Source organism: Phalacrocorax aristotelis, chromosome 7 (assembly GCF_949628215.1).
Source record: "Phalacrocorax aristotelis chromosome 7, bGulAri2.1, whole genome shotgun sequence".
Lineage (NCBI taxonomy): Eukaryota > Metazoa > Chordata > Aves > Suliformes > Phalacrocoracidae > Phalacrocorax > Phalacrocorax aristotelis.
In genome coordinates, this window is record NC_134282.1 from 35,755,202 (window position 1) to 35,762,984 (window position 7,783).

Consider the following 7,783-nt stretch of genomic DNA (forward strand, 5'->3'; position numbering starts at 1 on the left):
TTTATTATAGATTCTTACTCTGAGACACCCAAAATATTATTAGCAGGTTGTTTTTTTAAGGGCTCCCTCTCATATACAAGTTTTCTGGGATCTCTTCATCCTCATCTATTGATTCCTAAGGTGAGAGGCCTAGTTCTACAGCCAAGAAGACTAAATACTAATTTCCAGGGATGAAATTACAGCTATCCCTAGTTCCCATTTTCCAAATGCCTTTTGAAGAGCCATCTGATGCCAGCAAGACCTAAGTTTTGGAAAAGAACAAAACAAGACATCTGCTGTTTCTGCAGGCTAATGGCTTGTCACTGGAAAACAAATGCAAGACTCAAAATGAATTTCTGGAACTTCCACTAAAATTCCTTTTTGTCCCCACTGGAGTGCTTCTGGGTTCATTTTTAAGTAAGAGTCACACTGAACTGCATATGCATGCCTGAACTGGAACATACATGCCTGCCTGAACTGGAACTGGACATACGCATGCCTGTGTGACGCTGAGCCATAGGATTAAAGCCACAAAAGTCCAACAGTAGAAACTATGGCACTTAAGTTTAGGAGGCAGAAAACAGACCTATGATCTAATCAGAGTAAGCTGTGGATTTCCAAGAAAGCTAACCCATGGCTGCTCCTGTGTCTCCAGTTCCTTCCTGCCTGGCTGGTTGTGCCACACCAACCAAGACCAGGATTCAGCTCCTGAAATTGAGATATGTAGATCCAGGGCTTTGGGTTAATATCTCCTGAATCTAATGGACCATAAGCCCCTTGAGCTCTCTTAGATATGCTCCTATGGCCAAACATAAGTGCGGTTCAGGTCTTCACACTGGAAGGCAGGCAGAACTGGGATGGCCATACGTGACAATTGACAGTGTACAGTCCAGAATTTCCATCTATTATTGTATCTACCAATTCTGCTGCTCTCCCTCCCCTCACTCTTTGGTAACCCTAAGCATATTAATTTGTACATCTAAACTGCTCACTAAAGAGTAACAAGTGGTTCAGCAGCTGTCTATGTTTCCATAAAGAAGAACTTGGCTATCACAAATTGCTTCTGCCAAACCTGTAGGAAGCACTTGTAACAATCCCAGTGACTGGAGCAAACTGGTGCCAGATAGTCCCATGGTTTTCACCTTGCCTGTGCACAACATTGTGAAGAAGGCATTCCTAGAACTAAGGTTTAGCTGTGAAAGGCAGACAGGCAATACCTAGTAGGGTTAACTATTCTCAGCTTCATCTGCTTGTCAAACAACTAACTGAAAGTATGTAACCTTTCAGTAAGGTAGAGATACAAGCAGAGGTACTGAACAGTTTACTGCATTGCATAGTAATTTACAGATGCAGTTCTGAGAGACTGAAAGGCCTGAAGGAAGATCATGTCAAGGAAACAAGGAACTTGCCTGAGATAAAAATATCACTCATCAAATCCCATAACATGGAAATAGCCAGTTTAACAATAGAGTGTCCTTTCTACGGGAGCTAGTGTCAAAAAGAAGACAACAAATATTAGAGCTCTGAACAACCTGTTTTATCTGTACAACTAGAGACTCCAAGAAGATGGACTTAATAATGGCAGTGTGCACTAACATGTCAAACAGAGACATCAAGGTTTATATTCCAGCATAGCTCAAGCATGAAAACAGGACTCAGTTTAAAGACTGCTGTCTTGGGTCAGTGATGCAAACTGCCTGACAGCCAAGACTCCTCAAGCATTATTAGGGTTTCTGAGACAACTAGACTACATCTGTCTGTCAGTGCTGTGCCCTTGGTCTCCAAAATTTCTCAGACAGTCCTGGGGTTAGGACTTTTGCTTACACACAGCAGGTTACCAGTAAACCAGCATGGGTTTGTATCATTTGTGCCACAGCAGGCTGCAACGGAGCCTTGCACCCACCCCCTCTCCCTGGGCCTCATTGCCAGTGATCACGCCAACACATGCCAGCCTCACAAACACGGTGGGGGCGGATGGGTGAGACCCCACTGAATGGCACTACAACCCAGACTGATTTTAGTTATTGCAGACATTGACTTAATTTCTTATTTTGGATCCAGCTGACCTTGTTTTCTTTCTGTTTAAAGTATGCATGATACTCCACAAAGAGTCTGTTTGTTCTGGCCACTTATCCATATGTCTGCTCAAATGTTTTTTAAAGAAAAGTACCCATGCAGTATCAGCACCTCCCCTGACCTTTGACGCTGCTCACATGAAAGCCTTCTTTTCCATTTCATTTCAGCTTCATCTTTGAAGCTAAACACAACAGGAAGAGCGAGCCAGGGTGGTCAGTCAAATAATGACAAAATTTGCAAGTGAAAACTCCAAATGTACTCCCTTATGAGAAGGCCTCATCTCATCCATTTAATGGGCAGGGAGTATCAAATATTTAATAGCATAACTTGTGCATACTGACTGATCAGCCTCCAGGCTTGCAATAAAATAGACAAAAAAACCATTCCCATTAACATTGCAGAGAGCTCTCATAGGCACTAGAAGTTAACTCTTATATACCTGCTCATCAACTCATGTGTTGACACTCCTTGAAGAACATCTCAAAGCCCACATTCCCAATCTGATTTCTTGCTAGAATAGATGACTTTTCATTTGATTCCTGCATAACTGGGATGTTACGGCCCTCTTCCATGCTCTAGCATGGGAAACACTTAAGGAATTAATTTGCAAAAAAAAAAAAAAAATCCAGAAGACATAACAAGGTCTATACAGTAATGGCCATACAGCATTTACTCTGCAGGAAAAACAAAATAGGGCAAAGCACAATGAAGACAGGAAAAACACAAAAGACATTTCAGCTGAGCATATGTCGGATGATGCTGACAAAACTGTGCAAGCAATGCCAAAGCAATCATAAAGATACAGGGAGTACTTCTAATTTCTTGCAATCTGGAATTGCTGGAAGTGTATCAGCTTTATTTCCTTTTTCCAAAACTCTTGAGTCCACCATTGTGAAATGTATCTGTTTGACAACAGCAGAATTTGATTTAGTAAATAAATTTGGCAAGTTGCATGTCAGAAATACAGATATTCCTGGCAGCCTTGAACCTCAAATGCAGAGCTACTTTGACTTTTTTCCATATAGTTTGGAAATATGGCTGTTCTGGCTCATTTATAATATGAACAGCTTTCATTAAAAGACCTACACAACATTTCATATATTGTGTAGTCATTAAAGGTCTATTGACATATTGCAAATGGTGACAGCATACTTGTTATCTACATTTTTCATTTCTTCTTCCTGTGTCTCATTCTTATACCTACTGTGATCATAGTAAAGGGCATTGCCATGATGAAGTAGTTCTTGCAATAACAAATACAAACAGACCATTTATTAATCCAGAAATGAAGGACAAATTAGAACACATGAGCTAAGAGGAAGTAGTTTCCCCGATATGGGAGCCAAGTGTCATTGTTATGCTTGTCAATCCATACCTGGAGTTTGGAGTTTGTTCTGCATGTGGTGTGTTACAGGCTGGACAAAATGAATAGATGGGAATGGGCTAATTTTGAGGAAAGGCCAGTGGGAACCCCAGAAGTCTTTGGGTTTGTAATCAGGTTAGCAGAACTCAAATGTAAGTGCAATAGAGCAGAATTTCCTCTGCTGATGAATCGCACAACATGTGCTGGACAACTAAATGTGCATAGCCCTTTTCAAAACAAGGATATTTACACATGAAGATGTTTACCCCTGTCTGTCTACTTGCAATACTCAGCCTGTGTGTCTACTACAACTGCTACCATACCGAAAGTACAAACATGAGCAAGGAGCTGCTCTTTCTAGCATACTTAAGCCTGAGCGCTGCACAAAGCAGCGGTAATAATCTTGGCTGGTGGTCATAACAGTCTCAGTGTACTACATTCAACAGAGCTCATGTACATATCTCCTGAAGGACAGCACATGTTCAGATGTATCATGGAAACAACAAAAGAGTAAATCTTCAAACTAAATTAGTATTTTCTTAATCTAAGTTACTCAGTAAGATGGTCCGCAGTGAGATTGCTTCATATCTCCTGAGGCACAGAAGAAACACATAGCTCTTGAACCAGATATATTAGAGGGCTGACTTGGTTATGGACTTGGTTATAGCACTGCCCAGCTCTAATCATAAATCTCTCCACGCAAGTGTGTTCTTTTCTAATTTTCCTTACCTAATGGCCATTTACCCTATTAATGTCTCATTTCTATAGCACTGTGCCCTGGGAAGCAATGTCCTGCCTTTTTTTCTGTTCCCAGTTCTACACAGAGAGACTGGGAAGAAAAGTCAGCACAGGAGAATTTGACTGAAAGTAACTGTGCTGATAACAATGCATCTTCTGCCCTTTGAAATATACCTCAGTAGAGGGAATTATCTGTTTTTAAAGCAGTTCTGTTCATACCCTGTGAGACTGAGGTAGTGTTTAATACTTCATTGTGTTTGTCATGTTGAGGTCCCATAGAAGCCAAAGTTGCAGTGTAATGCAGAGAAAATCAGCCTGTACAGCAAACTCCTGGTTAGCTAGATCACAGTTGGATGGTGATAATAATTTTGTACCACTGCTACAGGGAACTCTTGTAGCATAAGCCAGCCAAGCTCCACCTTCTCAGCTGTGAACAGCAGAACTTAGTTTTGCAATTAACTGCTCTAGACAAAAACAGGTAAAAAACCTGAGAAGCAGTAATAATGGAACTACTGAGCAAATCTATATTCAGGCCAGACAGCACCCTGCACTTGATCCTGCTTTTAAAAAGGATTCATGATCCTTAATCACATCAGGTGGGGAGTGCTGCCTGCTAACTGGGGCAGGGCATCAAACTCTGGGGACTGTATGCTCCATTTTTCTCCAACATTGGGACATTAGGCAACCTATCATTCATCCCTTGCATTCTTTTGTCCCAGCTTTAAAATGGGAAATCATGACTAGGAAAAAACAGGATATGGAATAATCTTATATTACAGTATAATTGCACTTCTGCAGTTCCATTCAGAAGGGACTCTCATAGCAACACTGAGTCTCTTCTGAAGCCCATGGTCCTGCTGGGTGGTCGTGTTTTGGTTTTTTTTCTCCATTATCCACATCATCTTTCACCTTCCCTGTTCTTAGCTCTATTTACTGCATACTGCATTGTAAACATGTATTTTAATATGGGAAACATCCACATTGAGGGAAGACATTTTTCAGCAATGAGTTGCCTTAAACTTGTCCTACGCACTTTCCAGGATGACTGTCACATTAGTCTGTATGTTACTGCTGCCTTGGTACCATAAACACCACTAAAGTTAAGAGATGGTGCAAGTTAAAGATTGATAAACCCACACAACAGAATTTCAACCTGACACTGAAACTGACACCACTTCCCCATTCACACTGGGCATCCACATCTACTACTTCTCATGAGCCCCACCAATCCATGAAAATCCTGCTCTGTCTCCACCTTGGACTGATGCTGACATGAAAACCAACCTAAAATTTCTTGAAGATAAAATAAAATGGCAAGGCCTGTGTGGTTTGTGCAGAATACAGGCAGGTAACTGCCACGGAGCTTTTTTTCTTCCTTTTTCTGTGGGTTGTGTTTTGCAAGCAAAGAAGATTCTATCCAGCTAGCATTGAAAGCACAAGCACTCCCACGGATGTGAAGCAAAACTATAGCAGAAACTGGGGAAGGAGAAGTGTAGACTGTGAAAATGCAAGAAAGAGCTGAGGGAGATTCTAAGAATCAGAGCATACTTCAGCCTTGTTAGGTTTTCAAGAACACTGGCATTAAAAAGGAGGGAAAAAGATATGAAAAAACAGTTTGGCAGATAGCTCAGTCCACACCCTCTTACACAACGGGGCCTTTTTGTAGAGGAGGTAATTTTCAACTGTATCTGGTACCAGCCTTAGCAGCTTGTCAGACAGGTTGCCAGTGATGTGAAGGCTGATGACAAAATAATTTCTTCTACAGAAACCTATAAAATTGTATTTCCAAATTTCTGGCACGTTAGGAAAACTCCTGTGTGCAGCAACAACTGTGTGCTGATAGCCTGCATCCTTCAACACACTCAGCATGCCCCTCTGTACAAACATGGTAGACAGCTTCCCTCTTTTTCAGACAATGGCACTTAAAAAGCCATGTTAAAAACATTTTCACTATAGCTCACATCCTCTCCCTCTAGATTACATCTGGCTGAACTAAAACAAGCAGAATGACAATCTAGGTTTACAAAATACTAAGAAGTATGAGAGAGGAACTGTACTCAACAACAACTGCTTTCTAAAAGGCTATAAGACATTAATTAGCTTCATTAGTTATTAATTAATTAGCTACTGCTCTCTGCAGCCTGCCACTGCGTAGCTTGGGAGGATAGGGCTACAGATGAACAGCAGCAAGAGGCCAGAATGTTGTTCTACAGCAGGTCTCTGGAATCCTCTGGCATATAGACAGAAGTGAGCCATGCTCCAGCCAATTTTCCTTTCCCTTTATCAGCCTCATAAATGATGGTAGGAAAAAGTTAGCATGTCTAGTAACACTGAGCAATTAAATAGCAGTTGATAAATAAAGATGCTGAAAATAAAGTTCGACCAATCAAAACTAATACATGCTACAAAGCTGCTACTGAGATGTAGTAAGCAGTTAATAACAATTATAAATAATAACGTACTCAACTAAAATAGCCTCTCCAATCCTGCCCTTCACTCCACAGCTATCCATAGTGCCCTCAGTTTAAGAGGTTATTCCTCAATAACTTTCAGAAGAGGGCATTAACTTATACCCTGTGCTCCTCTTTATGCCACTCCATACATGTCCTGAAAGTAATATTAGACTCTGGGTCTGTTTCTTCATTAATTTTCACTCCTTCCTGCTTCATGTGTTCTCCCAGTTCCAAGAGCTTTCAGCTTAAAAAAAAATCCTCTCCTGACAAGTTGAACAGTTTTCATGGCAAGTGTCCATGGTCCCTCTGAGTTATTAACAGTCACACACACAGCCTCACTTCCCTTCCCTCCAGTCCTCACAGTGGTCCATTATGCTAAATCACACTGATCCAAAAATGGGAGTTGAGGGAGACACTCTGAAATAGGCTAGAAAAACTCTACTGTGGTATGGCCCATAAGAGGACAGCTTTTTTAAGTGTTTGTCTCTCTACTAAATAATTGCGGAATTTCCACATTTAAATTCCCTCCCTAAGTGCTGGAGCCTGCCCTGTGAGGAGCTCACTAAAACTGAGGTAATGAAGGATATGATCAGTTTTCTGAGGGTGCTGTGACCTAGAGGCAGGTCTGATTACATCATTTGTTTAGGGTTGAGTCTCAGGAGCTTTATAAAAAGCAGTCCTAAAAGGAAGGAGAGCGCCAAGGGGACAGAAGGGCAGTAACTCATTAGCAGAAGCTCTATATGTGTGCATTCTGCTATTTGCCACATATCTACACAGGAGTTTCTTCAGAGTGCAGAGAAATCTGTGAACTGTCGGAATATTATAAGTCTTTCCTTGAGATGTCAGCCAAGAGCTTCAGTGTAGTCACAGTCGCTACTGTGCTTATTTTCTTCCTAAAGATACAACTCTCAATGCAAGCGCCGTTGAATGGTAAAGTCTTTCAGCTTTCTATTTTATTGTCATATGTAACTTAGGGCAGCTAATGTATGCAGAAAACTGGCATCTTTTATTTATTACTGTTTCAGTAGCATGCTCAAAGTTGTATATTTTTGCAGTCTGCTGTTTGGAGTTAGTATCCCTATTTCAATTTCTCAGAATAGATAACCTGATATATACAGAAAAAAAGAAATTTGTCCTCTGATTTAGTTTGTGTTACAGACTTCTTGCATGCTTA

General features: G+C 40.9%; 1 protein-coding gene across 1 annotated transcript in view; it reads right to left on the reverse strand.

Annotated features, from left to right (window-relative positions):
• The window catches only part of USP3 (ubiquitin specific peptidase 3), a 76,409-nt gene that overhangs the window by 60,810 nt on the left and 7,816 nt on the right, over positions 1–7,783 (reverse strand). The gene's annotated exons all lie outside the window — the stretch shown is intronic.